At 39.0% G+C, this 7017-nt stretch overlaps 1 non-coding gene across 1 annotated transcript; it reads left to right on the top strand.

Moving 5' to 3' along the window:
• Positions 1 to 204: 204 nt before the first annotated feature.
• Positions 205 to 277, top strand: TRNAK-CUU (transfer RNA lysine (anticodon CUU)). Its single transcript has one exon. It is a non-coding gene; the product is annotated as a tRNA-Lys (tRNA).
• Positions 278 to 7017: the final 6740 nt, after the last annotated feature.

Below are 7017 nucleotides of genomic sequence, written 5' to 3'. Positions count from 1 at the left end.
TAATTATAACAAAAAAGTACTTAATAGCATATTTCTAACAAATACACTCGCAACTTATTATAAATTTTAATATTGTTATCCAAACATGTAATTGTCTATTCATAAAATCCGTTTCTAACACCTAAGAATTATTTTGGCTTGTTTGAAGCCCATGTAGTGTAGATAAGTTAACAAATAAAACAAGAAGCTTAAACTCAGCGCAAAGCCCGTCTAGCTCAGTTGGTAGAGCGCAAGGCTCTTAACCTTGTGGTCGTGGGTTCGAGCCCCACGGTGGGCGTATTTTGCTTTTCTTTTTTAAATTCTTTCTTTTTCTGAACAACATCGAACTGCAGTTCAGGCCCATTTCTGTTTTTGGGCTCCTATTAGTCATGTCAACAACTTTTCTTTTTAGCCCAAACCTTGATTACCTTGGGCCTTTCTGTTCTTTTTATTTTAATGTTAGAAATTTTTACCTCCTATATAGCAAAGGTTTACACCCTATTTATTATAAATAAAATCCTTTTAAAATATTATTTTCTATAGCTATCTTTTATTTTTTATAGCAAAATATATATTCATGGTACATACTACCGTTAAGGCATTAAATACGATGTCTAATATTTTTCTCTCTCATTTCCCAAAATCACCGCACAATATATCTAATTTCTCTCTCCACGATCTCTCTCTCACAATAAGTTTGTCTTCCCCATTGTTGAACCACGATTCTCCACATTGTCTTTTCCAAGCTTTATAGTTCTCTCACAACGACATTGTCTCTCTCAATTTTAAACTTTTTTTCTCCAAAAAGTTGTGGTAAGTGTTAAAGTTTTTGAGTTTTTGGCCAGTTATAGCCTTTTATTTTTCTCTTCAACATTTTTTTTTAAACATTCACCATTGTTAGGTTTTCTGCAGAATACTTGAAATTATCTCTTCAATGGCTGAATCAACAATTCCGAAGAGGGTTACCCGGGGTATACCTACTAAAGCACTCAATTTCGAAAGGTCATCTTTCGATTTACAAATCAGTCAAGAGGAACATGTATTTGCAGATTCATCAGCAACCATTGAAGCCGAAAGGAGAACAAAAATATACAATGACCCTATGAAACAAGGTCAAGATGAGAAATCGTCGAAAAAATCAACACTTCCTGACGTGAAAAAGAGAAGAAAACTTATAGATGATACTTCTGAGAGTAAGGGAAAAGAGGTCGCTAAAGGAAATAGCTCGAAAACACAGAACGCCAAGGTACTTGTAGATGTATTTATATGTATTCGAGTCCGCTTATATTGATTTTTAGTTTGTACAATGATTTTCTCTTCTTGTATTTATATGTATTCGATAAGGCACACATTGATTTTTATTTTGTACAGTGATTTTTACTGTTGTATTTAGATGTATTTATATGTATTTGAGTTCGTACAATAATATTTTTAAATACATTGTTAGTTCTATCATTTTGATGTTATTAATCAATTAGTTATACATTCAATCTAACTGTATTCGTCTGTATTTTCAACCTAACTGTATTCATTTGTATTTAAAGCAACAGTTGTTGCCATAACTCACAGTTTATGTTGTAATTATTAGTGTACCATGTTGTATTCATGAATGAGTTATGTATTCAACCTAACTGTATTCATTTGTATTTTCAACCATATATTTTATCTTTTTAGTTGTTTTTTGTATGCAGGAAATAAAACTCTTTGTTAAACACCCGCCTATTTTATCGCCGCATATCAGTTGCTATACTAACATCGATATAATCTCCGACCTCAAAGAAAAGCTTACTCCAGATCAGTACAAACTATTTGGTACTACTTGTTTTTGGAGGATTCCTCGATATGAAGCACTGTGAGGTTCAACATCAGTTATTCAGGTGCTTCATGATTCTGCATCTGGAAGAAAGTCCTATTGATTCATTTTTAATACATGTGAATGGTACAACATTATGCTTTTCAAACAGGGAGTTTGTGGTAGTTACAGGTCTTAATTGTGTTAGTGACACTGCCAATTTTGAAATTAACACAAATATGCTTAACAGGATTGTGGATACATACTTTAGCGGTGCAAATAATGTCAAGAAGAAATATCTGTTGAAATGCTTTGATGACAAGAATTGGGGTTTTGACAACGATGAAGATGTCATTAAAATAGTTGTATTGTATTTCATACATACATTCATATTATCCATTGAGAAGAACCGCACAACCATCCCAAGACTACATTTTGATTTGGCCAAGAGCGGGAGATATTATGATTATCCATGGGGTAAGGAGGCATTCAATGCCCTTCTCAGATCTAGTAGCAAGAAGATGGATTCCCAGAAGAAGTATTACAGGATAGCTGGGATGCCTCTTGCTATGCAAGTATGGTTGTACGAGTGTTGTTCAAAGGTCGACCCCAAAATTGCACTTCGAGTTGATAACCGGATTCCCAGTATACTCAATAGGAAAACCATTGACAACCAGCCAACTTATGCTTACTTGATGAATGACATGTTCAACGACTAGGGAAACATGATAATTTATTATTATTTAATTGACTGATATTTTATTCGATGTATGTTTCTATTATTAAAATTAGTGTAAAAATTCAATGCTAAATACAGTTGAATACATCATACATCTTTGTCCATGTTTTCATAAATAACAGGAATACAACAGAATACATAATATAGTTTTACAGCTACACATTTAATTCAATGTTATAAATATTTTATACAATACAAGTGAATACATGTATATATATAATTTCCCATATACATAAAGAAGAGTATATTAGTAATCATACAACAAATATGATTTACATTGAGTGTATTTCTATTTTTAGATGAAATACAATAACATTCAACCAACCGCTAGTGAGCTTGCAGTTATTCAGGTGCCTCCGAGTGGAGTTGATGTAGATAAAAGTTTACTTTATATATAACGACCCGACCGATCATTTTGCTTTCTAGAACCCCATTCCCCTAAATAAGACTTTTTGTACATGTTTTTACTGTTTAATGACTTGCGGGGATGGTTAACCCGGGATTTGGAAGGGTTCGGATTAAAATCGGAACACTTGGTTCCGTAAGGTTGGCTTAAAAGGCTAAGTTTGACTTCGGTTAACATTTTAAGTAAACGACCTCGGAATCGGAATTTGACGGTTCCAATAGGTTAGTATGATGATTTTGGACTTGGGCGTATGCTCGGGTCGGGTTTTGGATGATCTGGGAGCGTTTCGGCGCCTAATAGTGAAAGTTGGCATTTTGGGTAAATTTCATGAGTTTGGGTTGAAGTGGATCTTTATATTATAGACGTCTATTTGGGATTACAGTCTGGAAATAGGTCTGTATGATGATTCTGGACTTAGAGGCTCATCCGGAAGTGGATTTGGAGGTCCGTAGGTAGCTTTAGGGTTATTTGGCGAAAAATAGAAATGTGAAGTTTTTGGAAAGTTTGACCGAGGGTGTACTTTTTGGTATCGGGTTCGAATTTCGATTTCGGAAGTTGGAGTAGGTCCGTAATGTCATTTAACACTTGCACTCAAAATTTGGCGTCATTCCGAGTTAATTTGATAGGAATCGGACACACGAGAGTGTTTTTAGAAGTTCTTGAGTTCATGAGTTAATCCATGCGTTTTAGCATCCGATTTGTGGTTTTTGATGTTATTTCAGTGTTTCGATCACTCGAGTGAGTTTGTATGATGTTGTTAGACTTGTGTGTGTATTTGGTGTGGAGCCTCGAGGGCTCGGGTGAGTTTCGGATGTTTAGGAGGATGAGAAAAACTTCAGTTTTTCGAGTGTTTCTTGGCAGCTGTTGTAGGTCTCGCAAATGCGAGAATTTGTTCGCATAACCTCGTATTTGCGAGTAAAGGTTCGCAATTGCGAAGAAGCCTGAGCTGGGCAGTGTTCGCATTTGCGACACTTTGGTCGCATCTGCGATCTCAACAGTTTCCGCATTTGCGACCTTGGCAGTAGAAGCCCAGGTTCGCATTTGCATTGGATTTGTCGCATTTGCGAACCAGGTGTCACAAATGCGACATCTGAGACCTGTGCACAGCTTATTAAATGCAGGACTTAGGCCATTTAGCTCATTTTCTTTCATCTCTTGGGCGATTTTGGAGCTCTTGGAAGGGGGGTTTTCACCTAGCACTTTGAGGTAAGTAACTTCTACATGACATGAGTTAAATACATAGATTATGGGTAGATTAACATGTAAAAATTTGGTAAGATCAAGGGTTTAGATGAAAACCTAGGTTTTGGATAAAAATGAGATTTGACCACGAAATTGATTATGGAATTAGATGAAAATCATATATTTGAGTTTATGAGGTTATGGGTAACAATTTTCTTCAAATATTTCCAGATTCCGGGCACGTGGGCCCTGGGGTAAATTTTGGGAATTCTTCAATTGGGGTTGTGTAATCGCTTTAATAGTTAGAATATGAACTTTTGAGCCTATATTGACTATTTTATATAACATTTGACTAGTTTCGAGTTATTTTGGTACTAAATTGAGGGTTTGAGCGCAAATCTTGGATCAGAAGCAGGCTTGAGACAAGGTAAGTCTCTTTTCTAACCCTGTAAGAGGGAATTAACCCCATAGGTGAACTTAATTCATATGTGCTTCTATTTGTGTGTGTGTGTGGGAGAGGGGGGGGGGGCTACGTACGCGCGAGTTGACGAGAGTCTGTACATAGCTACTACTCATGCTTATGTCCGGGTAGTTTTAGGTTTCACCATATTTTGTTGACACCGTTATTTGATTATGCTTATTAATTGTCTTGAATAGAGTTGAGGTTGAGGATATAAAGATTATAAAAGTTTCTAGTTGAATTTCTTATTTTGGAAAGAATTGAGGGATATTGTGATAACTTGATAAAATCTATGTTCAACCGCGTCGTAAATACATTTCGCGAGCGGGGTAAATTTCCACTACTCTCATGGGAGCGGGCCGTTCGCCTTGGCAGGTTAATAGATGCATCTATGATTCGTGCCGTTCGACCCTCGGCAGTGCACACAGTTTATGTTTATATATATTTGGATCGGGCCGTTCGTCCTCGGCATAATTCGTGCGTGATAATATTGAAGCCCTCTTATATTTGATATCGTTTCATTGACTTGAGAGGTTAAATAGTTAAATTGAGGGAAAAGATTTGGTTTTTACTGCAGTAAAAGTGTTGTTTAATTATTCTTGCTCCAAGTTCTATTGTCATCTATATATATCATGTTTAATTAGAATTTTACAGTATATTATATTGTTGGCTCATAGTAAGTGTGGAAGTCGACCCCTCGTCACTACTTCTTCGAGGTTAGACTAGATACTTACTGGGTACATGTTGTTTATATATTCACGCTACACTTCTGCACTGAATGTGCATAATCTGAGGCAGGTGCATCTGGATATCAGTCCGGCGTGCACACTTGATTACCACTTTGGGGCTTCACTGTGAGCTGCCTTCTGAGCCCGTTCTGCAGCAGCCGAAGTCTTTCCTTTGATTGTATTTTTCTGTCTATTTCACTTCGGACAGTAGACTAGTATTTTTTGTATATTTTACTAGATGCTCATATACTTATGACACTAGGTCTTGGCACAAACTAGTAGACTTGCGGTTTTGGTTTTATTCTACGATTATGATTGCACACAGTTGCTTTTATGTTATTTATTTTTGACCGGTTATTTCTCAAATCCTTTTAATTTAAGAAAAGTTTAATTACTTGGAAAAGAATTTGCTAAAAATAGGAAATCACGTGATTAGTTCACAATTGGCGTGCCTAGCGGCGGCGTTAGGTGCCATCACGACCTATTATGAAATTCGGTCGTGACAACATGGTATCAGAGCACTAAGTTCACGTAGGTCTCACAAGTTATGGGCAAGCCTAATAGAGTCTTGCGGATCGGTGCGGAGACGTCCGTACTTATCTTCGAGAGGCTATAGGGTGTTAGAAAACTACTCTTCATTCATCTCCTATCGTGCAGTTGATGGTGTACTAAGTTTCTTCTCTTATTCTCTCACAGATGGTGAGAACGCGCACGGCGGACGTTCCAAACCCGGGAGGGGCTGCTCCCCCTATTGCTAGAGACCGAAGCAGAGGTTGGGGAAGGGCACCTGCCGAGGTAGGGGACGAGGACATCCCAGAGTTTCCCCAGTTGCACCACCAGCAGATCTAGTGGAGGATCCCATTATTGAGGAGCAGGGCGAGGTGCCCGCAGCATAGCCAGCCCCGGTTTATTTCTTGTTAGCACCGGGCTTTCAGGAGGTCTTGGGCTGTATGCCACGGTTCATGGATTCTATGGCCTAGGCTGGTTTATTTCTAGCAGACCCATCTACATCTTAGCCGGGAGGGGGGGGGAGCACAGGCCCCTACTACTCAGGCTTCAGTACATGCAACAGCCGTATGTCAGACCCCGGGCATACTACCCGTGGGTGGAGCCCAGCTAGTTACAGCTGTTGTACCTGAGCCTAGACTAGTTGTGACCGACGAGCCGCAGAAGCTATTGGATAGATGGACCAGGCTTCATCCTCTGTCTTCGGAGGCGAGCGACATGAGGATCCCCAGGACTTCATTGATAGGTGCAAGGACAGACTGCACAACATGAGTATATTAGAATCCCATGGGGTGGATTTCACTACTTTCCAGTTGGAGGGCAGGGCCCATAGGTAGTGGAAGTTTTATCTTCTTGGCAGGACGGCAGGTTCTCCTCCCATGACTTGGGACCAGTTTACACGCCTATTCTTGGACACGTATATTCCACCCTCTTAGAGGGAAGAGTTGCGGTTTCAATTTTAGCAGCTCCAGCAGGGTCAGATGTTGGTGACCGATTATGAGACGAAATTCTTTGAGTTGTCTCGCCATGCATTTATGAAACTTCCTACTGAGGCAGAGCGAGTGCGGAGGTTTGTTACGGGGTTGCACTCAGGTATTCAGGCTACTCTGGCCCGGGAGGTTGAGATGTGGACTTCTTATCAGCTAGTAGTGGAGATAGCTCGGAGGATTGAGGGTTACCGTCAGAGAGGTAGAGAGCAGATGCATAGGGACAAGAGGGTCTGTT

This window comes from Nicotiana tabacum, chromosome 13, assembly GCF_000715075.1.
Source record: "Nicotiana tabacum cultivar K326 chromosome 13, ASM71507v2, whole genome shotgun sequence".
In the NCBI taxonomy this organism is placed as follows: Eukaryota; Viridiplantae; Streptophyta; class Magnoliopsida; order Solanales; family Solanaceae; genus Nicotiana; species Nicotiana tabacum.
This window is presented reverse-complemented; position numbering and strand designations above follow the sequence as displayed.